The following is a 17,575-nucleotide window of genomic DNA, read 5'->3' as shown; positions in this document are numbered from 1 at the left end:
TTATTAGCCATAAAACTAACTCCTGTTTTATAAAATAACCGATAAAAGAGGCCTCTATTGTGTCATCGAGCTCCTCCAAAGACTCTATTAGGCCTTATAAAGGCGAAAAAAAACGTTTTCATGGTTTTCTTTGGATCGAAACCCCCAATTAGAGGTATCCCGAGAAGAGATAAAGGGTTTCGGGCCGGGAAACACACGGATATAAGATTACCTGAGTTTTGGCAGGCGTGTAGGCGGTTTTCGAAGAAAAACCACCCCTCCTTTTCTAATTGGCAATAGAGAAAGAACGGGATAACACGCGGTCTCGGGTTACCACGCACCCCGACCCCTTTCTTACTCTCGCACAAATATAAATAAACACCCACATGATTGAATTAGACCTCAGCCGGCCCTCTCAGAGGGAAGAAAACGGAAGTTCACACATACGGGCTCTAACGAGCTATTGAAATAGGAATCAGCTCGTCCGGGTTAATATTCAAGCGATACTTGCCATTAACGAACGTTTTATGAAGCCCCTACGATCGTTTTTAAACGCAAACAGTTAAATAATATAAAAATGCGTTCTTATGTAGCATAAGTTTGCTCCAATTTATCCACAACGAGATTATTTCTGTACGGCTAAATCGAGGGACAAAAATAGGTCGAACTGTTCTGTTGTGGCGGGCAATCCCATTTGATTTGTTGATACCTAATATTAACTTTCACTGTTGTACAATCGTTTATGCCCTAGAAACGTCATTTCATCCTGGTTTTTCATCTGATTAATGAGAGAGAACAATACAACTCAGAAGTTCAATTTTCAATGAGGAGAATTTCATCGCTTGTCTTTGTGATTTGACGTTAAAACTGTTTCTCTTTCACCATCTGGCTTGAGATGCTTCAGATCTTTCGCACATTTCATCAGGGTTCAAATAAAAAACGCTGTTTGTCGAACGATTCCCGGCATCCTCAAGCTTCATCACCTTTCAAATCACACGAATCTTTCAAAGACTGGTCTTTTCTGAGGTCTTCAGCTTTATTTTCAACCTAGACCACACAAAAACCAACTTAGCAACATCATACAACACCATTACAAAACGGTACACTAATTCTTTGAACCTTCAATTTCGAGCAATGAAACACGAAATATAAAAAGGTTGTTGGATAAAGTTTGCAACGAAGAAAACACAGTTTTTTTTCAATTTGGTGGAACATACAGCATAGAACACATACACCACCTCAAGCCGTATAATTAATAAATATAATTTTTTTAGACCCAAATCATGAACTTTTTAGGACTTTTTTTCATTTCAGCACTTATAACAGTTAAAAGTTTGAGGGAAATTATATTACAAAGAACATTAGTATGTTTTCATTCATGGGCACAGAAGCAATTCAATGTATTTTTTGTCTGCTCTGGTTTCCAGAACCGTTTCCAGACATTGGGGAAAGCAACAAGCAGCATTGGGTCACTTAATGTTCGCGGCTTCTCAAAATATTACAAATTCGCGAGTGAAGACCCAAAAAGCGTCCCTACTCACTGTTGCGGCATACCAAGTTGGCAAAAAAGTACACCCGCCGGATCCATCTTAAGTCATTGGTCAAAGGACAGTCCGGCCGTAATTATTTGGTTCAATTGGAATGTATTCAAATACGGAGGCAGGCAAGAAAGTCCTAAGTCCAGGACCATCGCAGAAACTTCGGAGCATCCTCTGTTGTTGCGTTCAGATTTCTACCTACTACTGGGAGGATACCTGCAGTAACCTTAAAAACTTTGGGATCTGATAATAAGCCTTAAATCTCAGTGCACAAAGTCAAGAAGAACCAAGGTCTAGGTTAAACACACAGCGAGAAAATATTCACCATCAAAATACCGTTTCCAGACGTTGGGGAAAGCAACAAGCAGCACTGGGTCACTTAATTTTCGCGACGTCTCAACATAATGCAAATTCGCGAGTGAAGACCCAATAACCACTGTTGCGGCATACCAAATTGGGCAAAAAAGTACATCCACCGAATCCACCTCATCGTCATTGGTCCAAAGGTCAGTCCGGCCTTAAGTATTTGGTTTAATTGGAATGTATTCAAATACGGAGGCAGGCAAGAAAGTCCTAATTCCCGGACAATCGCAAAAACTTCGGAGAATCCTCAGTTGGTGCGAACGCCTATGCAGGCTGAGATTTCAATCTACTTCTTGGAGGTACACCCGGTAACCTTTAAAACTTTGGGATCTGTTAAAAAGCATTAAGTCTCAGTGCACAAAGTCAAGAAGAACCAAGGTCTATTTTAAAACACTGCGAGAAAATATTCACTGTCAAAAGAGAGAAAGCTGTAGTCAAGAAAACGTATTGTCAAGGTTATAAAAAGGGAGAGGCAAGCTGGTTACTGCCCCACCCAACAAAAATACGAGTTAAAGGTATTATTTTTATAATAATCAAATTAATTTTTCTATTTATTTTAAATGGTTAATTTAGAGGATTTATGTGTAGTAGTATATATACAAAAAAAATTTAGCTAGTTAATGAAAATACACCATATCCGCCTGGCGGAGACACGAATTGGAAACATGTCAATAATTTCATTTTCACGGAATTAATTAATCGACGTGGTTGTTTGCCAATAAAGGGGTGTCTAATGGGACATTGTCTGCGTGCGCGCCGAGGAAGGGGGTGGAACCCGCATGGCATATGGGATTGCATGAGAGGGTGTCGGCTATTTGCCCATGTGCTCCAGGCACTTCACGCCACTTGAACGGCTATGTAATTGTTAGCAGACAACATTCACTTAAAACGCAGGTAATCTGATCCCGTCCCGCTCATGGGGGCGTTTTAACACAACGCGACGACGACGTTTTCACCCCCCTTTTAATTGACTTTTGCGCATTAGCATATCAAAAGTCGGTTAAATCAGTTGATTCGTGCGAGGACATACCAAAGACGACGACGGTTATTGACCAAATAATGAAGGTGTGCTGAATACTTATATATTTATGTGACAAATATAAATTTATTTTTAAGAAATCCAGGATTTTCACACAAGTTGCCTATAGTCAATCACATCATTATTAAAGAAGTTTTGGAAAAAGAAATAGGAGAGAGGCAAAGAGGGGGAAATTAATAAAAAAAGGAAATTACTATTGCCACAAATGATTATTTATTGTGTATTTTTTGTAGGTTTTACAGTTCAATTTTTTTTGCTCATGATTATTTGGAGATTTGGAGGGACACCTGCAAGAACAGGATGGATAGGAGACAATGAATTGAAAAAACACCTAAAAATCTAAATCACTATGTTTCTCAGTCCCCAATTTTACTTCCTGAATTAGATTTCTGATGACGTTTGTATATATTATTTGACTTTTTTTTTCTTTTGCGAACGACACCACTGAAGCCTAAACGCATCTGACAGGTCGAAACAACGATAACTGGCCAGACTAGGATAGTCGGAAATGATCAAATTACACGTTCCTCACCCCGTAAAGTGTCACAAGGAAAATTTCTAATCAATTCCAAAGGTTTTTTTTGTATAATGAAATTGTACAAGTAAGAAAAGTAAAATGTAAACGGTAGTCAGGATTATAAGCAGGGCAGGCGACTGTAGACGAAACACCTCTGACACAACTTCGAAGACTAGCTGGCCAGAAGAGCTAGAAATAAGTATTCCCAAGAGGAAATACCATAAGTAAAAGTTTGTCCATTATCGATCTTCCTGCTCCTTCTTTACAGCTTCTTTCGACGATTTTTAACCTTTTTTAAATGAAAAAATTGAATATATGCGAATGAATACAATGGCAAAACACAAAATTTTGTCAGATTCAAACGATGTTTTTTTTTGTTTACTGAAAGAGATTGAGAAGCTTCCAAAATGTTAGAAGTACTCGATTGTGGGTAAAAACAGTTTTCTTTTGTCTATTTGCTTGTTTGGTCCGTTGCATTTCTCGCCATTTCTCATCTTTAGTGTTTGGTTGGTTGTAGAAATGTCAAAACACGTCGGATTTAAAATCAAGGCTAGCCAGATTCCATAGCACTGTAACATTGATATAATCTCAATAGCATTAACGTATTAAATTGATTTATTATCTCAAACAGAGTCTTAATTGGATAATTAAAATTGGACGCAATTTTTTCACCTTATTCCCAGTATCTTGCAATTAAAATAGACATTTGCCTTTCCTCTTGAGGTTTAATTAGCCAATTAAACGTGCGAAAAATGTGTATTATTTCTATGTTCTGCAATTTTGTCAATCAAGACAGATCTCGCGGAATTTCCTGGACTGAAAAGATTCGTTCAACGAAATTTGTTAGTTTGCTTTTGGTCCCCCTATTCTCGCTTGTTTTGTCGTTGAATTTCCTCACTTACTTTAGTTACCCATTTGTATACCCATAATGCAGGGCCGCTGGATTCGAACCCGGGACCTTTACGTTACAGTGATGAGCACCGTGTCAAAGACTAAACCTTGCGGCCACCGACGCCCCTCGCATACTTTAGTTAATATATAAAGGAAAAAATATCTACTAGGTAAAAATGTAGGTAGTTTTATTATGCCTCTCTTGAATATTGAAATAACGTTTTCTTATTTTTTTAAAATTATTGTTAATTGAATATGTCAATTCAAATTAATTAATTTTTAATATTTTATCACAGTACTTAGTTACTTAAGATTGTGGTAAAAAAAAATTCCTTCTCTTCTCTTAGTTCTCACCATCTTCCGGCAGACGGAGTTTCCATGCCATATTGTTTATTTTTTATTGAGAAATTTATATTTACTTTATTATAATATTGCTTATAAATTTAATAAATTTTATTATTATTAAAAACTAGTATAGTTAGGAGATGGGGTTTTGTTATTATTGGACAAACCTGTTTAATATTTTCACATTTTGCCTAAGTACTAGTAAGTTATCAAGCATCTGTGATATACCTATGTATATGTGTGAAAATTAATTTGAAAATGTTCTCTGTATACCCTGAAAAAGACGAATAATAAGGATGGGTCCAACTATAACAATCTTCTTATAAATATAATTTTTTTTGCCATTGTTGTTCATGTATTTTCAAGTAATTGATGTATCGTTCAATTTATTTTTACGCAGAATAAGAAAATAATATGTAGGATTGTATTAATGAGATTAGATATACTCACTTACTTTCACAAAAACTAAACGATGCTTCGAGTAAAGTAGGCCAATTTTTTTAAGAAAAACAATTCATACTAAATTTTATCGGTTTCTGTTAAATATATTAATACTCAATTAAATATATATAATTTTTTTTCGAAATGAAAAATTTGTGTCACAGGCGGGATTCGAACCCACGACTTTCGGCTCAATACGCCGCTGCTCTATCACTTAAGCTACCGTGACTTCGATCGCCAATGCCACAAACTTCTCATTTCGACTACCCGATTTTATTCTAATTATAAGCAAATCGCGGCTTCATATAGAAACACTTTTTATTAACGATTATACTAGATTAGCGGGACTGTGTACGATTCACAGGTGTGATTCTAGATTAATACTAAATTTTAAGTTGAGATTGAAAAATGGCAAAAATGAGGGAAAATTCAAAAGGTGGTTTTGAGATGGTTAGGGCCCGAGGGGATCGAAGTCACAATAGCTGAAGTGGTAGAGTAGCGGAGTATCAAGCCGAAGGTCTTGAGTTCGAATCCCGCTCGTGAGACTAACTTTTTCATCTCAACTTAAAACCTTAATTAATTGGATGATATTAATTGGACAATGTTTATAAATCCCAGGCCCTGAAGATGATCCCAATAAAGATCGAAACGTTGGCACGATAAAGAAAATGTTTTTCTAAAACCTACGTCACACCAGACCGCATCTCACGAACTCTAATCATTTTTTCGAAATCCTCAACTTCCCTAACGTCCAGGAACTTTACCAATATAATAATAATATTAATTGTAATTATCTTTTGAAAAGGAACTTAACAGGCAAAACCTGACGCATAGAAGATAGTGGTTTTTGTAAAATGTGTGGTGATTAGTGACCGTTTGTCGATGGTTATTCAGAAATCGTGAGATGCGGTCTGGTGTGATGTAGGTTTCAGAAACACATTTTCTTTATCGTGCCAACGTTTCGATCTTTAATGAGATCATCTTCAGGGCCTGGAATTTACAAACATTGTTTAAATTTAACAAATATATGTAGGATGTGGAAGAAAGTGAATTTATACAATGCAAAAAGAAAAATTTTATATTATATATATTCAATCAAAGTATTTCTACTCACTTTTGTTTGAATATATATAATTTAAAAAAATATTTTTTGCATTGTATAAATTCACTTTTTTCCACATCCTATCGGGTTGTCCGGAAAATAATGCAGGATTTTAAGTTTTCATTAAANGTATGGGAAATTATTTTGATTAAAGAACATTGCTTTAAAGTAACTAGTTTCTTTTTTTTTGTTTAATACCAAAATCCTGCATTATTTTCCGGACAACCCAATACATGTATCATTGGCACGATAAAGAAAATGTTTCTGAAATCTACATCACACCAGACCGCATCTCCCGATTTCTGGATAAGTATCGACTAACCGTCACTAATCACCACACAACTTTATTTTATTTATCTCACTTATAATGACATAAAAGCTAAACTTTGTTAACCCAGGCCGAAGGAAGAGAGATTCAGATTTCCAACTCTTGTTATAACACCGAATTTAAATAGATAAAATCTGGAGGAGTTATGCATTTTTATAAGGGAATGGAACACCAAACATTGGATAAAAAAAAAGTCTAATTCAACCAAATTGTTTTTTCTTTAGTGTGAAAATTTGTATTATAGGGCTTTAAAGGGTGCTTAAAACGAAGCTTAACTGAATTCACTATTTTTCGTGCCAACGTTTCGATCTTTATTGGGATCATCTTCAGGGCCTGGGATTTATAAACATTGTCTAAATTATACAAATACATGTAGGATGCGAAAAAATGAATTTATACAATGTTTATGTATCCCAGACCCTGAAGATGATCTCAATAAAGATCGAAACGTTGGCAGGATAAAGAAAATGTTTTTCTGAAACCAACAACACACAGTCTGCATCTCACGATTTCTGAATAATGAAAAAAATAAAGAATGAAATCAACAAAATCTCTACAAACATTTTATTTTATATTTCACGTTCTAATTTATTTACAAAGATCATGATTATTGTGACAGAGCAAAGCAGTTTATAGAAATCTAAACTTCAGTTAAGTTTTCTGTATATCAGTCGTATTTGCGATTTTCAAAAAAAAGAAAAAAAGCTTTTGGAAAAAATGATTTCTTTGTTTATTCCCCAAAAATGGTTTTTGGTTTTTGAATGTGCAAAAAATCAATATCAACTTTTTTCTTGCTAAAAAATATTTTAACCTACTTCGCTAAATCGCTCGGTCATAATTATGAATTTTAATTTTTTTATGGTAAATTCTAAATCTATATTTTCTGACCACAATCCTAATTTTATGTAAATAATAGAAAAGCTATTCGATCACACAGAAGATCCTAATATATTATCACGTCCAACTTTTCAGGGAAAAATAAATCAAAAATGTAAGCAAGTAAGAAGAATTTGGTCAACTTCATTATCCGAACGAACCGTTTATTTTACTCCCGTGGAAAAAAACCTTGGCCCACAAAACTATGGACTTTTTTTTAAACCGGTTTTTATTTATTGTGATTCGAGTCAAATTGGCATTAGTCACCTAGGAATTTTGAAGTCGGGCCGTGAACGTGTTAATCTCCCTCGTTCTAAATAGCGTCCTGGGAATTTGTACTTTTGTAAAATTGCACAACGAGGACCTTTCTAGTATTTCCCTGCGGGCCCCTGGGGAGTCCCCTCTGTGTTGGAGGACAATCCAGACAATCGGACACTCATCGATACAAATTCCAAACAGCATTATCCATTATAGAAACCCGGGTTTGTAAGAATGTCGTCTATTTTTAAAACCCAATCCGGCGGTTTTGATACCATCTTCAGAATTCCTGTCGAACGACGATTAATATCAAAACAAAAATTGTAAAGTTTTCGTTCTAAACACAAAAATTATCTTATAAATTCTTTAATTTGATCAATAAAATCGTGAGAATATTTAGTTCTGACAGAATTCTGGACAAATTCTTGTTTTTGTTCTTTTTAAAAATTGTTTGTTATTTTCTATTTATATATTCAATATAAACAACATTGAATACGTAAATAATAATAAATCAAACACTGAATATGGTCAAAATGCCAAAACCCATCTAATAGATAAAACCCTTAATAAAAAAAAAAATCTTGAAATATATTTTCTCTGCTCCTAGGGTTAGATGTTAAGTATCTTTATTAATGAACGAAATAATAAGTGAAGGGGCTTCGGCGGCCTCAACGGTTTAGGCGGTCTCGGGTTCGAATCCAGCGGCCCTGCATTCGAACCCGACATAATTACAAATGGGCTTTTTTTCAAAAACACCAGCACCATGAGGGTTTATATGACCTCTGCTGTTGGCAACCCTCGTAAAAAAAAATCTGAGTAATATTTTTAGCTTGTAAGTCTACTGCTAAGAATTTAGAAGCATTACGGTTTCTCGTATAACCTGTGGAAGTATTGTAATTTGTCATCCAGCAGGACCATGTGGGGTGCTCTATTCCATTTGGGACATGTTTCCCACTGAGCATCGCAATGTCATGACAGTGAGGTTCTTTAACGTGCGCACCTGGCACATGACCTTATTACATGTTTAGATTCTCAAGGTAAGAGCGACTCACTTCCGCGCACGGAGGTTGTGTTAATCCCGAGAGGATTGTTGTAGAACCCACCGAATCCACAGAGTAATCATACAGACATGACGATTTCTCCAGCTTGCCTCTTCCGAGGAGTTGGGTTATTCATCCACCTAACCGTGTGCCGCGAAGAAAGAGATACCCGAAAGGGCTGAAATGCATCAACTGGTCTTCCGCCGCATTGCCGAGATAGAGAAGACAAATCCCCTTGAGTGTAGAGTCACGACGGTGTCGAAACTACCGGATCCGCTCCGGCTGCGGTTTCGTTTAAAGGGGAATTTCTAACCACTCCCTAGAGGAACGCTGCCTTCGGTAAAGGAAGCCTATAAAATCCCTAGCGAACAACAGACTCTTCTCTAAGTACCCACCAAGTTAGCTATGGCCAGCGACGATTCCATTCCCACATAGCACGCAACGTAATTAGACAATGACGTTCTTTAACATGGGCAGCTGCACATAACCCTTATTTTCCGTTTAGATTCTCAAACAACTCACCTCCGCTCATGGTAGACAGTGTGAACACTCTGAGGTCGGATGTAGAAGCTAATCATACGGACATGCCGACTTTTCCCGCTTCAAAAGACCGTGTGGCGCGCGTAAAGGATACCCGAAGGGCTGAAATGCATCATCCTTTCTCCCAACACGCTCCCTAGATAGAGAAGACCTCTCTATCACTCTGAGTGAAGGGTCCCGCTAGCGTCGAAACTACCGAATCCGCTCAGGCCGCGGTTTCGTTTAAAGGGAAATTTCTAACCTCCTCCTAAAGAAACGCAGCCTTCGGTGAAGGACTCTATAAAGGCACCACCGAAAAACAGACTCTACTCAAGTACCCGCCGGCCTTACTTACGGCAAACTACGATTCCATTCCCACATAGCACGCTACTGGGCTTGGAACTGAATTCACCATATTATCCCGTCGTTCAGTTCTTATGCACCCTCCGCCGTCGGTGCAGACAGGATCTTGTACCCTAGCAAACGGGTTCCTCTGATCAATCACCCACCGTCCGCGGCCAGTTAGCAAGCCAACAACTCCCTTAACGCATTTCCATGGTAGGCGTAGTCTGTGCATCATCGCATTCTAAACGTTTCCTTCCGATCTTCCATATGCACGCGGAGGGTGCTTACGGAGATCAACCGCGCCGAGAAACACGAATCCAACTTGTGCTTCAGTGAGTGAATCGCTCTCTCAAGGCTACACCATTATTTTGCATCTGGAAACCCCCCTTGCATCCAAAGGTTGAGAAGGGACTGTAGGAGTTGAGGTACCCCTTGAGGGATATTCCAGTTGGGACAGTGAAATAAGATGTGGTTTGATTTTTTCCATCAGACGGGGGCACACTGCACTTGCAATTATTTTAAACCTGTGCAGATAAGTACTCTAAATCCAGGTAATAACTGGGATAACTTTTGTACCTTGGGATGAATTGGTACATCTGACTTCTTTGCCTGATGTCCCGGAATATTGCCTAGTATGTAATCCTTCTTCTGAGTATCACATTAGATAATTTTTTATTTCATTTTTTGAATTAATTGTGTAAACTTTAGGCAGGGTACTTTGCATACAGTTATGTTCTGACTGAATGCTGTTTCCTTTCATAATGAATCTCCACTTAATTTTCTTTCAATGCATACATACCATTTAACCGGATTAAATGTTACTGATGTCTAGTATTTCAATCCCGATTTCTGAATTTCGTATACCAGAGGAGTTTTTTATTTATAATCGACCAGGCTTTATAAGGAAATCTGGCTGTACAGTGAAAAAGGACGGTTTTTACATTTCTTCCTTGTTATTATGAGATAGCCATTTAAGGGATTGAAGTTTAACAATTCTGCTGGATTATTAGAACACAGTTGGTCTTAGCTTAATTTTCCCAGATTAATTATACGTAACAGTATAATATATGAGTATACCACATTGCACAACCAACACGGAGGGTGAGTCAATTTTCGGTGCACCATATGAAAATCAACGTCGGTGCGTTTAAATCTGACTCAAGGCCTATTTCTTTTGATTTTAACATTAAAAAAAGGAAGTGAGTTAATTTTCGGTGCACTATAGGAAAATCAACGTTGGTGCGTTTAAATCTGACTCAAGGCCTATTTCTTTTGATTTTAACATTAAAAAAAGGAAGTGAGTCAATTTTCGGTGCACTGTAGGAAAATCAACGTTGGTGCGTCTTAATTATGACTCGGCACATTTTATTTTGTTAGTCTCGTACCAAAAAATAGGCTAGTCCCTTTTCGATGCACTATTCGTTACAAATTAATTTTAGTAGGTTGGAAGGAAAATAAACAAAACCAATATTATTAAAACATTATTCAAACACAATGTAAAAATTAGAAGAAAAAAAATTCTTCGCAAATTAATCTGATTAATGTTTAAGAGTATTTTTTTTCTGGTAAAGTAAAAAAATTAAATAAATATAACAATCTCCTTTTTTCTGGTAAAATAAAAAAATTAAAGATTTTCCTTCCAACCTACTAAAACTAATTTGTAACGAATGGTGCGTCGAAAAGTGTCTAGCCTATTTTTTGGTACGAGACTAACAAAATAAAATGTGCCGAGTCATAATTAGACGCACCAATCTTGATTTTCATATGGTGCACCGAAAATTGACTCACTTTCTTTTATTATCGTATTAATCAGAGGAAATAAGCCTCGAGTCAGATTAATAATTAATTTTAATTTATTGCGCACTCCCGTTGATTTTCCAATGGTGCGTCAAAAAATGACTCACCCTGTATGTCCATGAATTTACAATAAAGCTAGGACAAATATCGCTCAGAAACATTTATTTTTTCCCTTTTATTTTCAAACCCTTTATTGTCAATTGAGCTTAGTAAGACAATAAGATATAATGTGCTACTTAATTACTTTCTTAAATCGGTTCCAATGACCATAAAAGCTTCGATATGAAATATGTTGCCCCAGGCCTGCATAGGCCGTCTGGTGATGTATCTCCTTTTAAAAAGCGCAATTAGACCGGCAGTAAAAAAGGCCTCAGGGGTGAGTTTTTATGTTCTTTTTAGTGGGTGTAATTGTTATTTAAATTGATCCGAGCCTCCATCAGGTCTCAGATATTACCAGACGTCTACCATTTCCGTCTTTGGCCCACGCCTCAATCAATATTTATTGCTTTCTTTTTTTTGGGGTGTTCTTTTTTAAATAAAATTTTCGATCAATTAAGATTTTTTAATTCTCAGCAATGCTTCTTGACAATAGAGACTCGAGAAAAAAAAGTGGAATTGATGGTATTGCTTTATTTATTTAGACTCTTATCTATTCTAGATCATTGGTTTTTGATGATTTCAATAATTGAGTATAGTTTAGTTTTGTCTAGTCCTCTTACAGCAAACTTTAAACTTTAAATTTTTTTAAAGACTTTTAAGAAGTTATCTGTTTGAATTTCTATCGGATATCAACACTAATTTTGGTCGGTCTGGACAGGAAAAACCAAAACGTTGAAAAATCGGCTTATCACGAAAGGGCGTTAATCGCTTTACCTTTCATGGGAGTGGGATAAATAAAAAGATACTCTTAAAGACACGCCTGTTATCACATGTTCGGATCTCTTTTTTAAAAAGGGGAATGCGAAAGCTCACAATGGCCAAACACCTGGGAGGGAGACGCACGTCTTATCAGATCTTATCAACAGCACTTTGCTCATGCCCTTGTCTTTTAGGCTTGGCCGATCCCCGACTTCGATACGCGACCCTTACAATGTCCGAGGAGTTTAAAGTGTAAACGAAACCTATTTTGGTAACACAAAACTGTTTTCATTGTCCGGCAGAGGGTTACTTAACGTCCCGGTACATCTTGATGTTCGTTCTAAAAACAAGTTCTACAACACAACAATAAAACGACAACTATAAAATGCTCCACTGAAGATGGCGATATACCGAAACATGTCTGCCAGCCAGCGTTCGGTAACGACGAAATTATAGGTTCATAACCTGGTCACCTGCTCATTGGCCAATCTTTTTCTCCGAGATGCCTGATGCCACTGGATGTGTCACTGATTACCGCTCACATGATTTTAACCAGTACAAGCTCACACGATGCATTACACTCTCATATTTATCAAAGAACACTAGCGTGTTTAATTAAAGCAAGAGGTGGTAGCAAACCCTACTCATTTTTTTATTTTGTGCAGCATTAAATATGGCCGGTACCGATCAAACTGGTCTGCCTATCCTCGCTCTTTTGGTCTGTCAGACGTGTTTCAGCTTCAGTAGTATTCTTACCCTGACCATATATGACAAAACATTAATGAAGTTTGTCCAATAGGAATATGCAAGCCCACCACCGATAGGTCATCACAGGCAGGAACAAATATACCTCTTTGGACTAGAAATTACATATCTATTTATCTCTATCTATTTCGCTCTATCTAATTATCTCCTTCTCTCTCTNATCTCAATAAAAGATCGAAACGTTGGCACGATAAAGAAAATGTTTTTCTGAAACCTACATCACATCCGACCGCATCTCACGATATCTGAATAACTATCGATTAACGGTCACTAATCTCTACACATTTTAAAGAAGTTCTTTATTTTATCATGAAATGTTGAGGTTTTGTTAATGACGTTATGTATTTGTTGAACAATCAAACCGGTTTTGATTTCCTGGGGAAAATAATTTTTGTTTTTAGACGAATAAATACGTTACAACTTCACGGAAAAACATGCCTCTCCCTGCTTATAACCCACACTATAGTCTTTGCCTCTCTCTCCTCTCGCCAAAATATAAAATGTACCTCGTTATAATAGAAATAAAAAAACTCTCTCTCCCTCACTTTTAGCCTCTGTCTTCAGCATTACAGCATTACTCCATTTATTATCGTTTCTTGGTCTTTACTATCTCTATTTTTCCCTTCTCGCCGTTCTCTCTCACCCTCAGTCATGCTTAACTGTGTCACTCTCTTTATTGTTGTTTCATGGTCTTTTTCTCTGTTTCTGTCTCGTTCTCTATTTTCCTCTCTCTCCTTTCTCTCTTTCTCCGTGTCTCTCTGTCTGTCTCTTTGATGTCTTGCTTCACGGTATTAATCTCTTAAATATGGCCTCTTGGTCTCTTTTTTCCATGACCTCTCACCAAAATGTAAAATGTTCCTTTTTGAACTAGAAATTGTTCTCTCTCTCTCTCTCTCTCCCTCTCTCTTTGACTGTATGTTTCTCTATCTATGTATCCCTCTATTTCAGCGTGAGGAAAAAAAGAAATCGGTCTATTTTACGAACATTCTGGATCAAAGTATGGTCAAGAAGAAAGCAAATTTAGTTTCGAATGCCAAGCTTTCGATCTATTTTAAGGTCATCATCAGTGCAAAACAATTTTTTTGCTAAAGACTATAACAGTATTAACAATATTAGTCTATTTTGTTATGTTGCGATCTATATTATTTTGTTATTTCGTCAAATAGAATAGATATTTTTTGAGACATTAGAACAATGAGTTTTACACAGCTGTTAATAAAACTTGAGATATGAGTATATTTAAAAATCATAAAAATATTTTAATGGTTGTTATTCTGAAATAAGAAAACCTAAACTTATCTTTGCGTCCGAGATAGTTACGGTACGTACTATTAATTACTGTTTTTATTGCCTTTCCAACCTTTTAACGAGAGTGATCGTTAATCAATACTTCTTCAGAAATCGTGAGATGCGGTCTGGTGTGATGTAGGTTTCAGAAAAACAATTTCTTTATCGTGCCAACGTTTCGATCTTTATTGAGATCATCTTCAGGGCCTGGGATTTACAAACATTACCTACATGTATTTGTTAAATGTAAACAATGTTTGTAAATCCCAGGCCCTGAAGATGATCTCAATAAAGATCGAAACGTTGGCACGATAAAGAAACTGTTTTCTGAAATCTACATCACACCAGACCGCATCTCACGATTTCTGAATAATTATTCTTTTAACGAGATTCAACTTGATTTAAAAAACAACTTCTGAGATGTTTTTCTGGTGTTCACTATTGTTTCTATAAAGGGTAAACAAATTTTTAAAAATGTAGAATGGAGAAAAGCCACAGGTAATTGTAGGTACTCTAGGATTAAATCCGAAGGGTTTACCTGTCCACAGATTAGGGACAAGTCAATCCACAATAAAACCTTGGGAAATTCTAAAATGGGCGTAACATTTAACGGTTAACTTTTACAACCGGAGTTCAAAATAAATATATTCACGATAAAAAGTGAACTTTTGAATTTTTCCCGTTTCTTCCTATGGTTTTTTTTCCCACAAATTGTTTTATTTCAAAACTTTTCTTTTAATTGTGCAATTACACCTAGAAAAGACGTGTTTCTGACCTGCGTGGCCGAATCGTAATAAGAAATAACGGCCGTTAGCGTGGGTCCGCCCGCTCTCGTGTTTATCGAGAATAAAAACATTGTCCCTCCGGATTGGGATTTGTAAAAAAAAAGTCCGTCACGTTCATGTAAATAAGAGCCGTAAACAACGTATATCTGGACGGAGGAATCGCGTTATCGCGGACACGCTAATTTGTTTAACAAAAGCATCCCGCTTTTGGCCAACAGGGTGGTGGTTTGTTAAAAATTTACAATTACAATTTTTTCTGTTTAATATTCGAGTATTTCGATTCTACATTTGAGATAAGTTAATTATTTGGAATTCCCTGTAAGAGAATACTTTTTCATAACGACGTGAATTTGGATTAAATGAAAGTAGCCTTCGTGGTGTTTAAATATCGATTAGGCAGTGACTTAATCTCGAGATACTTACTAGATTCCCGACACCGATAGATTACGTTAAATATTATGACCCGTCTAGCCACGTAATGTATTAGTAATTAGGCTAAAACCGTAGTTGAATTAAATTATTATCGACGAAAGTCACAAATAATAAAGATTAATGGTAATTCCTCGTTGCAGTAACTTTGAAACTAGAATTTTTCAATAATATTAAGAAAATTCACTAGTTTCCGTGGTCCGCTTGACCGAAAAGACTAGCATCTTTCAATTAATTAAGGTTTTAGTTGAGGTAAAAAAAAGTCAATGTCACGAGCGGGATTCGAACCCACGATCTTCGGCTTCATACACCGCTGCTCTACCACTTGAGCTATCGAGACCTCGATTCACTCGGACACTAACTTCCCACCTCAACCTCACCTTTTGAATTTTCCTTCCTTTCAGCCATGATTCAAGTTTGAGTGGATCCAAGTATGTAGACTCCAAGATGAAAGACATAGTTAAGGCTTCCTGCTATGTCGACAAACGTTGGTTTGGCCAGTCTGACGACTTCCGATGTGGGTTTGTTGCCTATTGTATCTGTACGGCACCTGTGATGTTTTTTTTACAAATATATAGATAAATAGATACAAAGATATATAGATACAAAGATATAGAAAAAAACAGTTGGACAGAGAAAGACATGGAGAAAGTGAGCATGAAGCCATAGTTTAGAGAGTAATATAGTGAAGCAACAAATCAGAAAGACGGAAAGTGAGAGACGGAGAAAGAGAAAGGAGGGAGGAGAAAATAAGAGAGACAGAGAAAGAGACCAAGAAACAACTATAAAGAGAGTGATAAAGTGAGGATGTGAAAGTGATAACAGTGAGACAGAAAGAGGGAGAGGTTAAGAGAGAAGGCGAGAAGGGAAAAAAAGGGAGAGTAAAGACCAAGAAACAATAACAAATAAAGTTATACAGTTAAGGAAGACACCATAGAGGCTAAAAGAGAGAAGAGAGAGAGAGAGATAGAGAGAGAAAGTTGCTGGTCTCTAGGTTTGGAAATAGTAGTTTAGAATCACCATAGTAAACTTTTCAACTTTGAAAAAAATCATTTTTCAATGTTCTCGCTACTAAACACTTATTTCCCGAACATTTACAAGTTTAGTGTTGAACACATCTTTTTTGGAAATTTCACGTAGTTTTCAATGATATCAACGGATCTGTCCACAACCTTTTAGTTTTGGAGTTTTCATTGTTTATGTGACGCAAGGTCGTGAAATCTCAAAAAATCAGAAAAAGGGGATTAACTCCAAAACTTTTCAGATTCAGTCCATCATATAATATATATANATATATAAGAGAAAACACCCTAGTTTCTCTTAAGACACGGCCTAGGCATGGCACTTTTCGATTGTTTGGTTTTTAACACTTTAAAGCCAATGTAGAGTTGTTTTGTGTTGTTTATTTGGCAATTTTTTTATTATAAAATTCTGAACAACAATTATTACGAAAATTAATAAAATGTAATAAGCAAAATGAAGTATACTTCACTGAAACTCACCGTGGCCATTTCATTTGTCGCCGAGAATCAAATAAATTACAAGATATTTGAAAAATGGCAAAAAGGAGGGAAAATTCAAAAGGTGGGGTTGAGATGGGAAGTTAGCGTCCGAGTAGATGATAGGATCGAGGTCACGATAGCTCAAGTGGTAGAGCAGCGGTGTATTTAGCCGAAGGTCGTGGGTTCGAATCCCGCTCGAGACACTGGCTTTATTATCTCAACCAAAACCTTAATAATTGAAAAGGATTTATTTGGTCAAGCGAACCATGAAACCTAATAAAATGTAATCATTATTACAAAAAAACAGAGTAACTAATAAAACATAAAAATAAAAAACCGGCCTGTTGTATTTATCAAGGCATAATAGAAAATTGACCCGTTATGCTAAGATCCAAGTGTGGATCCTTTAATTAAAAGTGATATGATTATGTATTTGTAATGTTAATTTTAATTGCTCTTAGGTTTTCGGTAGCACACGTAAATCGAGAATAAACAGACCAGACATCCTCATGAAATCCAGTAAACTAGAAAATATCATGTACATTTTTTTTAATCTTTAGACCAACAAACA

General features: G+C 36.4%; 1 non-coding gene across 1 annotated transcript; it reads right to left on the bottom strand.

The window, feature by feature from the left end:
* Window positions 1–15,769: 15,769 nt before the first annotated feature.
* On the bottom strand, window positions 15,770–15,842 carry Trnah-aug. The gene has a single exon. It is a non-coding gene; the product is annotated as a tRNA-His (tRNA).
* Window positions 15,843–17,575: the final 1,733 nt, after the last annotated feature.

Source organism: Cimex lectularius, unplaced genomic scaffold, assembly GCF_000648675.2.
Source record: "Cimex lectularius strain Harlan isolate CLEC.00 unplaced genomic scaffold, Clec_2.1 scaffold285, whole genome shotgun sequence".
NCBI lineage: Eukaryota > Metazoa > Arthropoda > Insecta > Hemiptera > Cimicidae > Cimex > Cimex lectularius.
The sequence above is the reverse complement of the archived record's forward strand: the minus strand, read 5'-3'. Positions and strand labels throughout refer to the sequence as shown.